The following is a 13,033-nucleotide window of genomic DNA, read 5'->3' as shown; positions in this document are numbered from 1 at the left end:
TTTTACATTGATTTCATCCCCTCAAACCAGTTTGCGTGAGACCACAATGCAGTTTGAGAGAGTCTTTTGTCTACAAATGCATTTAATTACACTTTCTAAAGCCATCAAATTGTGTCCCTTTTATAATCTCCCGACAGATATTTTCTTATGATTGGACACACAAGCAAACGAGAGACAAAGAGTTTGACAGACTTTAAAGGTTTTAAAGGGATAGTTGACCCAAAAATAATAATTCTGTCATTATTTGCTTACCCATGACTTAGTTTTAGTTTGAGGTTTTTTGTTTTTTTGTAGTTGTTGTGTTTGTTGTTGTTATGTTGTACACAAAAAAAACATATTTAGAAGAATGTTTGAAACTGGCAGCCACTAACATTAACAGTAGTAAAAACAAATACTATGGAAGTCAATGGTTACTGGTTTCCAACATTATTTTAAACATCTTCTTTTGTGACTCAAAAAAAGACCAGGATGCATAAATGATGACAGAATTTTTATAGCCTTTTTGAAGGAACTAGCATTGTGAAGGGAAGTTGTTTAGTCCCTATTGACTTTCATAATGTTGTCATCTTTACAATATCTTTGGAGTTCTGTAAAAAAAAAAAAAAAAGTGCATTCATTCATTCATTTTCGATAGATTCAGTCCCTTTATCAGGGGTTGCCACAGCGGAACGATCTGCCAACTATTCCAGCATATGTTTTACGCAGCGGATGCACTTTCAGCTGCAACCCAGTACTGGGAAACACCCATACATACTCTTTTCCACACACACTCATACACTACGGACAATTTTAGTTCATCCAATTCACCTATAGGGCATCTCTTTGGACTGTGGGGGAAACCGGAGCACCCGGAAGAAACCTACGCCAACGCTGGGAGAACACGCAAACTCCACACAGAAATGCCAAGCAGAGACTCAAACCAGCTACCTTCTTGCTGTGAGGGGGGAGTGCTAACCTCTGAGCCACCAAAAAGTTAACCAATGACTTTTATTTTTTATTCTAGTTGAACTGTTGTGAATGAAGTTTTACAATAATTATTGCAGCAAGATTAAATGTAGTCTAAATTTGATAGTGTGGACAAAAATAACTATTTCTCATCTTATCTCATTTTTGACCACTTTTCTGGGGCCGGGTCACGGGGGCAGCAGTCTTTGAAAAGAAACTTAGACTTCCCTCTCCCCAGACACTTTCTTCAGCTCCTCTGGAGGAATCCAGTGGCGACGTTCACAGGCCAGTTGAGAAACATAGTCCCTCCAGCGTGTCCTGGGTCTACTCCAAGGCCTCCTACTGGTGGGACATGCCTGGAACACCTCCCTAGGTAGCATCCAGGAGACATCCGAAACAGATGCCCGAGCCACCTCCGTTGACTTCACTTAATGTGGAGGAGCAGCGGGTCTACTATACACCCTATCTATAACGCCAAAATGCCAAAATCTCTTTGGGGCCGACCAGTTGTCTTCTTCCATGGTCTCCCCGAACTCTTCCCAGGTCCACGTTTTTGCTTCTGCAACCGCCTGGGCTGCAGCACGCTCAGCCTGTCAATACCCATTAGCTTATTTGACGGCATCCCTTACTTCAGGTGTCCACCACCGAGTTCGTGGATTGCCGCCTCGTCAGGCACCACAGACCTTACGGGCACATCTCCTCACCGCATCGTAAACAAAGGAGTTGGAGAACATAGACCACTCAGTCTGAATGTCTTCAGCCTCCCGCTTGATCTGGTCAAAGCTCTTCCAGAGGCGAGAGTTGAAAATCTCTCTGACTTGAGGTTCAGCCAGACATTCCCAGATGACCCTCACAATACATTTAGACCTGCCAGGTCTGTTCAGCTTTCCTCCCTGCCAGCAGATCCAACCTACGACTAGGTGGTGATCAGTTGACAGTTCTTCCCTTCACTTTACCTGAGTGTCCAAGACATATGGTCGAAGATCAGATGATACAACCACAAAGTCGATCATCGACCTCCGCCCTAAGGTGTCCTGGTGCCATGTGCACCGATAGACACCCTTGTGCTCGAACATGGTGTTTGTTATGGACAAACTGTGAATAGCACAGAAGTCTATAATTATTTATCAGCCATAATTGAGGAACCAAAAGGAGAATACTGTAAAGAACTGTTCACATAATGAAAGTCAATGCAGTCCACAACCAACGTGTGTGTGTGTGTGTGTGTGTAAATAACAACATTTTTCAGTTTTTAGTGACCTATCCCTTTAAGTGCACCTGAGTGTTTGTCGCTCTATTGGAAATCACTAGCAGACAGCAGGAATATATGTGACACTATGACATTACACATCCCAGAGGCGACAAGTGCTGCATCCCCTCAACAAATGGCTCAAAGCAGCAGCAGAAGAGGAAGCTTGTGTCTGTAGCAGGAAGGACAGTCGCCACAGGGAAAGAGGTGAGACATGAGTCCCCGTCACTGGGACATTCATGTTCTGTACCTGGATAAACCGCATCCATCCTGCTGGCGCGGCTCTTGATAAACCTCGGAGGTCATCTGATCTGGGATGAAAGTATGTCGGAGGACTCTGATGAGCACGAGGAAGGAAGCACTTCCAGGCTGGTGTGATGGACAGCTAGTTATTAAGAGGAGCAAGAGGTTAAGTTACAAACCGCCCACACCCACTGAGCTATACTGCAAGACACACACTCTCGTTTACTAGGGTGAAGCTACAGAAGCGGAGCCTCCCTGTGTCACACGTGCTGATGGACAAGCTCACATTCATGTGGACAGAAAGGAAAGGCTTTCTCTTTGTGACTTCAGTTCCAAAAAGATCAGTATGTAGACTTCTGGAAAGTAGAAATCCTATTGATTTTCTCAATAGAGAAATTAATTTTTTCCCATAGATGGGTTGCGGATAGAAGGGCATCCGCTGCGTAAAAACTTGCTGGATAAGTTGGCGGTTCATTCCTCTGTGGCAACCTAGGATTAATAAAGGGACTAAGCCGACAAGAAAAGAATGAATGAATGAATAAATGAAAAATGTATTTTAATGATAAAACATAAACCTTTCAAAAATAAGAAAGTTGGTGTAATTCCGTTTTTTACATTTCACCTCGCTACATTTTGGAGAGGCGTTTGACATTTTTTTGAACATTCGTATAATTAGATATCAGAGTAAGCTGAAATACGATACGGCAGGGAAAATAAGTATTGAACATGTCATGTTCTGTCCAGCGAATAACCTTTCAAAAGGTGCTGTTGACATGGAATTGGACCAGATTTTGGTATAAACCCAAACAATACCAACATAAAAATAAAACAAAACAAAACAAAAAGTGAAAAATGAGTTGTGTAATAACAATTAAATGACACAAGGAGAAAGTATTGAACTACTGAAACGTATTAACTACTTTATATAAAAGGCTGTTTTTTGATGTTGGCAGCTTAAAGACATCTCTCGTATGGAGAATGAAGTCACATGCATTGCTCAGGTGTTATTTTTTTCACAGACTTCAACAAGGTGTAAAAATCTTGATGGTTCTGTCGGTCTTGTCTATATTTGATCTTTAATATGTATTCTTTATTGGATTCAAGTCAGGTGATTGGCTGGGCCATTCTACAGCTTGGTTTTCTTTCTCTGAAAGCATTTGAGAGTTATCTTGTTTGTGTTTTGGATCATTGTCTTGCTGAAATGTCCACCCTGGTTTCATCTTCATCATCCTGATAATGAAGATGTTGGACCAAAGCAGCTAATTTTAAATATATGTAAATAAATAGTTATGTAAATTATTTACAATAACAAAGGGCAGAGGATGGCTTTCTAACTATTGTGAGATTTCAGCTGCTGTCTGGGCTTTCACTGCCTTTCTACACACCCCTTTCTTCATGTGCTCATACGCATAACTTAATTTGTTAACCAATAATTAGATTTGTTTTCTTTGTAATGGATTTCTTTGGTTGTTACCAAAATCTGGGGAAAATTTCAAGTCAACGGCACCTTTAGAAATATTTTTTCTGAGAAAATGGTGACATGTTTAATACCTATTTTCCTCCGCTAACACTAATTTTCTTTTTAAAAAACTTTCTTTTGTCACTGGTGTGGCATTCATGGACCACCACAGAAATGGAAACTAAAGCAGATGCACAGTGAACAGTGGGTGCAAAATTACACAGACCACTTGATGTAATTAAGTTAGTTATACATTTATTTTTACAGTTATACGTTTATTTTAAAGAAATGAATATTTTTATTATGCTATAGTGCATGTTTAAATGAACAGCCTTTCCCACTTATACAAAACATTTGTGGATGAAAACGGCTCTTAACTGATTTTGAACACACACTACTGATATCACATACTGAGAATGTCCACTCAGGAGACATTTGTGTTTATTCAGTCTGATCTCACAAAAAAACATGACTATTTTACGTTTTGTCAGTTTAGTGGCTAATTTGTATGAATTCGTTCGAGTTAAGTCTTTATAAAAATGTATGATTTCAAAAAGGAGGTGTGGCACCCAACCCCGCCCCTAAACCCAACCGTCATTGGGGGATAAGCAAATCGTACTCAATTGTACAAATGAGATTGTCCAAATTTATATGAATTAGCCACTGAATCAAAAAGATACGAATTGCAAATTGAGATTGTGTTAGTTTATCTGTAGATGGAACACTACACGAATAAGTGCCGAAAACAGAGAGGACCAAGCACTTGCTAGGTTAATGAAAAGCTTTTTGTAAATTTACCCAAAATAATTTACTACCTAGTCAAAACAGTGGATGGCAAGTGAGGTGAGGTGGGTTTCTGAAATTTTACATAAAAAAAATAATAATAATAATAACAACAATAATTAACATACTTCTCACTAAATCAATAAATAACTACATTTTCAAAATGACATGAAATACAAATATTTCTTGAGCATCAATTCGACATACAATTGTTTTTTTTCTGAATAATTATGTGACGGTAAAGAATTTAGTAATGATTATAAAAATTGTCAGAATTTAGTAATGATTATGAAAATTGACAGAATTTAATAATGATTATGAAAATCCTGTCTTTAGAAAATAAATTTGGATTTAAAATTATTCAATTATATTAATTCAACTAATTACAAAAATTTTAACAGTTTTACAAAATTGTAATTATTACTTTTGAATGAAATAAAGCCAACTTGGGTGAGCCAAGAGACCACTTTCAAAATCAATAAAACAATAAAAATCTTCAATATCCTATATTTAAGTGTTCCCAACCCTGTTCCTGAAGGCACATCTACAGTACACATTTTCAACCTCTTCCTAATCAATAATACCTGGATCAAAACATTAGACCATTAGAAGTGACTCGAAAACCTGAAATGAATGGTTCAGATGAGGGAAACAACTAAAATATGTACTGTTGGTGTGTCTCCAGGAACAGGGTTGGGAAACACTGCTGTATTTCATTCTTATATAACAAACTCCCCGGGACGGAAAGCAATCGTAACAAGAACAGTTCTATATTGTATTGTTGCTGTTGATTCAATTACATCATTTGCAATGCTCTACTGCATGAGTAGTTCATCATAACAGACGTTAAAAGACGTGCACCTTGATCTGCTCCGTCTCATTAATACAATCACACATCAATGCAAGAATACGATAATTAAGTAATTTCTCTATTGGCACATGAGTCTGAAAGGTATAGGCCGACTCTGTGTGCTATAATTATGATGTCTAAGCTCTGGAGCCTTTCGCCAGAGCTGTCAGAGTGAAACTATCATCACTGACACCTGCTGTGTCCATCCAGCGTGATGATGAGAGCTTGACATTTCTACACAGACCACGAAGCTGCTCTGCTGAGGTACGATCAGCAAATACCAATAACACACACTTGTTCTCTAAGTGTGGGTATCAGCAGTAGTGTTTGTGCTTTGTGTTTTTTAAGCACTGTGCACTCACCTGTGTACAGCAATACCAAACAGAGAAATTATTTTGCACTGTTTATAGGGACAGTTTCAATCTTGCTACTGCTTTGTCAGTATACGTCTCCCTGTGTAGGGGAGGCCATACATGTCATTCAAAGCCTTAAAAAAGTCATTGTAAAGTAGACGAATACTGAATGTAAATATCTGCCGTGTGCTTTGCTTTTGGTAACAAAACATATAATACAAATGATAGTCATATTGATGTGGATGTTTGCAGAAGCTCTGCAACTTCACAGGTAACAAATGTGGATAATAAGATTACTCTGAAATGATAGTTTGATTTAGAAAAATATTTGAGACTATAGATTGTGTTATGCTAGACAATAGTTGTCTGGACTGCACTTAAACGTCTTAGCTTTTAATTTTCTTAGCAAAATACTATTAACATGCTAGTAAATAGGGAAATATGCAATTATGAACGCGGCAACAATTTGATATGAAATAAAATCATTTGAAGGCATAGTTTTTCCAAAAATGCCAATTCTGTCAACATTCACTCCCCCTTATTACAAACCTGTGAACACAAAAGAAGAAATTTTAAAGAATGTTGGAAACTAGTAAGCAATAGCTTTCATCGTATTTTTTGTTCCTACTATGGATGTCAATGGCTTTTAACATTCTTTAGAATATATGTTTTTGTGTTCAAACGAAGATTCTTCAAGTTCAGAACCAGTGTACATTTTGAGGAAGTTTTAATATTTGCTAAACTGTTTCATAAAAACATGATCATTTTTCTTAAATATACAAGCTGTCACATGTTTTTAAAGGTAAAGTGATTTTATTTTTATTTATTTTTTCTGTGGAACACAAAATACGTTTTTTTAAATAATATTTTCATGGTCATTTTATCTTTGATTAGTAGGTGTTGTCTAAAATAACACTGGCCCCAGTGTTTATTTTGACAGCCGATTTTTATTTAGTTTTAGTTTTAGTCTTCAAAATCATTTTAGTTTTAGTCTAGTTTTAGTCTTCTGAATCATTTTAGTTTTAGTCTAGCTTTAGTCTTCTAAATCATTTAGTTTTATTCTAGTTTTAGTCTTCTGGATCATTTCATTTTAGTTTTAGTCTAGTTTTAGTCTTCTGAATCATTTTAGTTTTATTCTAGTTTTAGTCTTCTGAATCATTTTAGTTTTAGTCTAGTTTTAGTCTTCTGAATCATTTTAGTTTTAGTCTAGTTTTAGTCTTTTGAATCATTTTAGTTTTAGTCTAGTTTTAGTCTTCAAAATCATTTTAGTTTTAGTCTAGTTCTAGTCTTTTGAATCATTTTAGTTTTAGTCTAGTTTTAGTCTTCAAAATCATTTTAGTTTTAGTCTAGTTTTAGTCTTCTGAATCATTTCAGTTTTAGTCTAGTTTTAGTCTTTTAAATCATTTTAGTTTTAGTCTAGTTTTAGTCTTCTGAATCATTTTAGTTTTAGTCTAGTTTTAGTCTTTTGAATCATTTTAGTTTTAGTCTAGTTTTAGTCTTCTGAATCATTTTAGTTTTAGTCTAGTTTTAGTCTTCTAAATCATTTTAGTTTAAGTCTAGTTTTAGTCTTCTGAATCATTTTAGTTTCAGTCTAGTTTTAGTCTTTTGAATCATTTTAGTTTTAGTCTAGTTTTAGTCTTTTGAATCATTTTAGTTTCAGTCTAGTTTTAGTCTTCTGAATCATTTTAGTTTTAGTCTAGTTTTAGTCTTTTGAATCATTTTAGTTTCAGTCTAGTTTTAGTCTTCACAATCATTTTAGTTTTAGTCTAGTTTTAGTCTTCTGAATCATTTCAGTTTTAGTCTAGTTTTAGTCTTTTGAATCATTTTAGTTTTAGTCTAGTTTTAGTCTTTTGAATCATTTTAGTTTTAGTCTAGTTTTAGTCTTCTGAATCATTTTAGTTTTAGTCTAGTTTTAGTCTTCTGAATCATTTTAGTTTTAGTCTAGTTTTAGTCTTTTGAATCATTTTAGTTTTAGTCTAGTTTTAGTCTTCTGAATCATTTTAGTTTCAGTCTAGTTTTAGTCTTTTGAATCATTTTAGTTTTAGTCTAGTTTTAGTCTTCTGAATCATTTTAGTTTCAGTCTAGTTTTAGTCTTTTGAATCATTTTAGTTTTAGTCTAGTTTTAGTCTTCTGAATCATTTTAGTTTTAGTCTAGTTTTAGTCTTCTGAATCATTTTAGTTTTAGTCTAGTTTTAGTCTTTTGAATCATTTTAGTTTTAGTCTAGTTTTAGTCTTCTGAATCATTTTAGTTTCAGTCTAGTTTTAGTCTTTTGAATCATTTTAGTTTTAGTCTAGTTTTAGTCTTCTGAATCATTTTAGTTTCAGTCTAGTTTTAGTCTTTTGAATCATTTTAGTTTTAGTCTAGTTTTAGTCTTTTGAATCATTTTAGTTTTAGTCTAGTTTTAGTCTTCTGAATCATTTTAGTTTCAGTCTAGTTTTAGTCTTTTGAATCATTTTAGTTTTAGTCTAGTTTTAGTCTTCTGAATCATTTTAGTTTCAGTCTAGTTTTAGTCTTTTGAATCATTTTAGTTTTAGTCTAGTTTTAGTCTTTTGAATCATTTTAGTTTTAGTCTAGCTTTAGTCGACTTAATTTTTATAAGATTCTTTTTCACAAGATTTAGTGTATATATTTATAATATATTTGGTTTAATTTAAGTGTAATTAAATAAATATTTTTTACGTATATACATATGTATTTATTTATACAAAATATTTTCACTTAAAACTAAATAAAAGAGTCTCATTAAAATTTGGAATATAGCTTTTACATTGCAGACCAAAAATTAGATATGTATTGTTTATTTATATCCTAAGGTATGTAAAATTATGAGTCAGCAATCAATACACAGTACAGAACAGTAAGTAATAAGTAACAGTAATAAGAACAGTAGCCATCTGAAAATGCAGGAGTGTGCAAATATTTAGCAAAGACTTTATTTTAATGTGGTAAACTACTAGTTAAGCTTTTTAACCAGTCTGTTGAAAAGTTTCAAGCCATTAAATCAACATCTTTGTTTTGTGGTAGAGGTACACTATAAATGGTTGTTGTCATGATGATCGTGGCAGACCCAGACAGGGCATGAACCTAGCACGAGTTAGCGGGTTACGGAACTGTAGCTGCAGCTAAAATGAAATACACAAGGAAACAACTCCTTATGAAAATGAATGCCATGATCATATGAACATATGATTTAATAACTTTTAATGTACAATCTAACTGAGTAAGTTCTCTAAAGGTCAGCGAGAGGCTATACCATTTCAGTTAAGTAAAAGCACACACGAGTAAATAAAAAAGTTCGAGTTTACCTTTGGTTGAATTTGGGATGATTCTCTGGCATGGTGATGTCTCTTTCCTCCCCATACAATTTACAGTCTTTTTTCCTCTCAGCTGTTGCCATTTTTATTCAGACAGACGCCCCTATGGAAGATGATTAAATCGCATCCCAAGTCTACTGTGGATCAGTTTCTTTTCAAATGTGTGTTTGTGTGTGTGTGTCATGCATCACACACTAAGATTAATTCTGACTGGACATTTTCCAAAAAAACGTCCCTCACTCACATTCTCGTCTCAATTGAATTAGTCAATGAAAACGTCAGTATATTTTTATTATAGTTTTCATCACCATTACTTAATTTTTATTTAGTTTTCATCTGTACATACTCGTTCGTCACGAAAATTATGTCAACGAAGTTAACACTGATGGCCACCAGTGACTTTCATGGAATATCTGCAACCTATTTATTTTAAGTTAACCAAATGTTGTAGAGGTTTAGATTATGTTATAACTATTATTTGCTGCCAAAGTAATGACGGAATGTTTTTCAAAATGTTTGATATTTATAATTTTTTTTAATTGCTCTTTTTGGTTTTGGTTTTCTCCTCGACTGAAAAGAAGCATCTAATTGACTGTTTGATGGAAGGCTATATTGGCACAGCTTAAGCCATAATATGTGACAACATGCCTCATTATTGAAAATAAATTTCACAAAAGTGAGAAAGGTGTCTGGCGTGCAGACAGGTGCATGAGAATTTACGTCGGGGCAGCAACAGGAGAGTGGAGGCTCGGTTTTCCAGATGGTTCCTCTGGAGGCATATTATCTGCTCCATCACAGCAGGCTGAACCTGAGACTGTTGAAGTGTGTATGGGGGGCTGTAAATACTGTGGGCAGTTTGGTGCCACAATGATGCTCCCAACCCTGCAGCCTGTAAGTGATCCTTACCTGGCCTGTCCCAGCTGTGGGGTAGGCTTTCCACCCCCCTCCGCCAGCCTAGTCATGGGATAGGTCTGCTGCCTTTATCCCCACAGTTTCTCGATCCCACCACAGGATAGACTTACTGCTAAATGACAGGGTTGGCCCGCTCTCCAGGTAGTTGCACCACCGGAATACCTGGACAGGAAAAGCATGCAGCGTACTTTTATTTGGTCTGTGTGTGTGTGTGTTGGAAAAAGAAAACAAACACAGTTCAATTAGTGGCAGCATCAGGAGTGGAGCTCAACGCCCTTATAAATGAATAACTAGCATGCGCAGGCCCCTTCCCTTTTTGATTTGCAGCCTTATCTGTTTCCCTGGAGTTCACTAATTACACAGCGTCTACGGTTTCAGCGGGCATGTTTGATATGAGTTTATCTGAGCTGTCCGTCAAGCAATTAAGGTCAGCGTTCAGCACTCTCTCAATAGCCCAGTCACGGCCTCAGCAAGCAGGGAACGGATCAGACCAGCTCAGATCAGGTGAGGTCTCTGGTACTAGGTTTCCACTCCTGCCGTCCCACCATGACAACACACAATGGCTGTGATCAGCGTTGTTCCTACATGACTGTTCACCCTGAGCGACCCGTCCTAATGGGCTATTAATGCTCGCGTGGCCTCGGATAGTTCAGTGAGTACGTTTACATGTGTGGTTAGAATTAAGCCAAGGAGACTTTTAATATCTGTCTGCCTTAGTATTTATATATATGAGGCTAGTCATAGTCGTGCAATTTGAACTTTAATATTTGACCCTATTGCATGCAACACAGAGGTCGATTACGGTACAACTGCATATTCTGGAATACATTACAATTGCATTATCTTTGGCCTTCCAACTCGTATGACCTTGCATGCAAAATGCATCTCCTGTGGCCACTTGTGTCCGGATTTCATCAAGACTCTTTCGATTTGGCACCCTCTACAACACTTTCACATATTACAGAGTGATCAAACCAAGGTCAAATGGCTTAAAGCAGAAAGAAAGTAAATGTAAGTAGTTATTTTGGTACAATCTAGCAAAATATGAATCCCTTATTTTGCTACAGTTTCACATGTCCAAGAGCGATTGTGTGTTGCTCCAATGGGCTAAATGGACAGCTAGTGTTTTTCAGCCAATGATGAACTTCCGGTGAAAGCTTTATGTTACTGTTTTCAGCTTCATACAGCTCCTTTTACATCATTGATGTTGTAATGTAATTGATATATAATCAGTTAAATAGACTGAAGCTTCCATTTGGTTGTTATGTATAAAAAGAGATGAAAGACTGTTTAAACGCAAGTGCCGTCATTAGCCGCAGGCCAGCACAGAAATTCCATTGTGTAAAATTAATTTCCATATTTTTAAGAAATATATAATATATTTATATATATATATATATATATATATATATATATATATATATATATATATATATATATATATATATATATATATATATATATATATATACATATATATATTATATTTTAAAAATATAATTTAATGCAGTGCTTCTTGTTTGGTCTGATACCCACTTTATATCGTATCTCAGTCAGGCAGTAGTGATCGCTGTTCTTTAAAAAAATTAGATCTTAAACACGACAACTTTGTATTGAATGACAATTAACCGGAAGCCCTGAGGCTGGCTGACTGAAATTAAAAGTCTATGTGCATATACCGCATTGAATGTGCTTTGAAATACCTCTGGAAGTGCTGCAAAGTAAATTTTTATTCATTTAGGTATCTTAATATCAGGTCTAAATGACATGCAACTAATAATTTTCTGTGAGGGCAAGATTTGACTGGTTATTTTGGTTATGTGATCATCACTAAATGAATTTATTAGTCCAGCTGTAATCAAACTTTTAAACATCATGGGATTACAGAGCATTTCAATTAACTTACACCTACAAGTAAAATAGAGCCCTGCACGGGCCTTAAATCTAAGCCCTAGGTCGGCCCTTGCCTGAGACGCACAGGCTGTAGCCACTGTTGTCAACCATTTTCAATGAAAAGGTGCTAGACTCTACTTAAAAAGTTGCTAAATATTGCTAGATTATATGTCAATTAGTATTTTACTGACGTCATCACGTCCAACAGTTTCTGTAGGAAAGCTTTCTTTAATAAAGGGGTATTTATATTTGCACTATGCTTTATATATGCATGTCAGTTTAATTAAATTTATTGCTGTTTGAATACAGTATGTCAGTATATTTGTGTTGTGAATGTGCAGTAATCTCTTAGACAGAATAAACTCAGACAAGTTTAGAAACCGTCACTAAAATCTCTGTTATTGTTAACAAGAAAAGAATAAACGGCCAAATAAAACTGTTAAATTTCAAACAAAGGACAAGCAGATTGGTTTGACACTTGGTTCTCAGACACTTTTGTCCAGAGTCCGACCCGAAGCTCATCTTTTTTTCCGCCAAACAGCTCATACTGTTACAGCTGTTCAAATAAACCAGATTTGTATTTAATAGAAAGTTGATGTTTTTTCATTGAGTTTTTTATCCGAATAATTTAAAGAAATTTTTTTTGTTTTGTTTATTTATATGTAAGTTTTAGTTTTTTAAGTGACATCGATATCCAAGCGGTATGTGGTCCACAGTGGGTTTACTCAACAAGTTGTGCAAAACCAGTTGGCTCATCATTTATTGTTATCACTATTTAAAAAGTTGTCCAGAAGTTTGCCTTTCCTTTAGTGTTTTTCACAGCTTTAAGTTCGCCATTGGCAATTTTTCTCTTTATGCTTTCTATTGCATGTGGCTGGAAATCCCTTTGCCCAAGGCATCACTGGTGCTTTCATACTGCACGCATTAGATCTCATTAAACCTTTTTTGAAGTGTTTTCTAAAGCAGGCCCGAAGCCCGATATGCATGCTAGCTATTACGTGAAAATGGCCAAAATGCCCCAGCTCTAGGGG

At 35.8% G+C, this 13,033-nt stretch overlaps 1 long non-coding RNA gene across 2 annotated transcripts in view; it reads right to left on the bottom strand.

Annotated features, from left to right (window-relative positions):
• Positions 1–13,033, bottom strand: part of LOC147842346 (uncharacterized) — a 55,347-nt gene that overhangs the window by 33,935 nt on the left and 8,379 nt on the right. The window contains exons 3-5 of one of the 2 annotated variants that reach the window (XR_015499374.1): positions 10,104–10,271; positions 2,664–2,944; positions 2,445–2,579 (exon numbers count right to left, since the gene is read on the bottom strand). This is a non-coding gene — a long non-coding RNA (uncharacterized LOC147842346). The remainder of the gene's footprint in view (positions 1–2,444; positions 2,580–2,663; positions 2,945–10,103; positions 10,272–13,033) is intronic. The other variant, XR_015499375.1, reaches the window with a different exon arrangement.

Source organism: Danio rerio, chromosome 9 (genome assembly GCF_052040795.2).
Source record: "Danio rerio strain M-AB ecotype USA chromosome 9, GRCz13ab, whole genome shotgun sequence".
Classification (NCBI taxonomy): domain Eukaryota; kingdom Metazoa; phylum Chordata; class Actinopteri; order Cypriniformes; family Danionidae; genus Danio; species Danio rerio.
Note: the sequence above shows the minus strand (reverse complement) of the source record. Positions and strands in the feature narration are given on the sequence as shown.